Here is a 250-nt window from a genome sequence, read left to right on the forward strand (position 1 = left end):
GGCTCAGGGAGAGAGGGGAGAGGGAGGGGCGGACGGTGTTGTAGTGGCATAGCGTCTACGATAGTGCTGAGGGGGCGTTGTTCGGCAAGCTGCTCTGATCTCATCACTTTCTTGAAGGACTATGCCCATGGATATTTATTTATTTTTATAGACTACAACGCTCGGGCGCAGAACCAAATTTTGTTTACCCTTTAGTGCCCGGGCGTGCTGAGCCGCTGATGTAAAAAAGAAACAAACCCAAAAATATATG

The sequence above is a fragment of the Penaeus monodon genome, chromosome 30 (assembly GCF_015228065.2).
Source record: "Penaeus monodon isolate SGIC_2016 chromosome 30, NSTDA_Pmon_1, whole genome shotgun sequence".
Taxonomy (NCBI): domain Eukaryota; kingdom Metazoa; phylum Arthropoda; class Malacostraca; order Decapoda; family Penaeidae; genus Penaeus; species Penaeus monodon.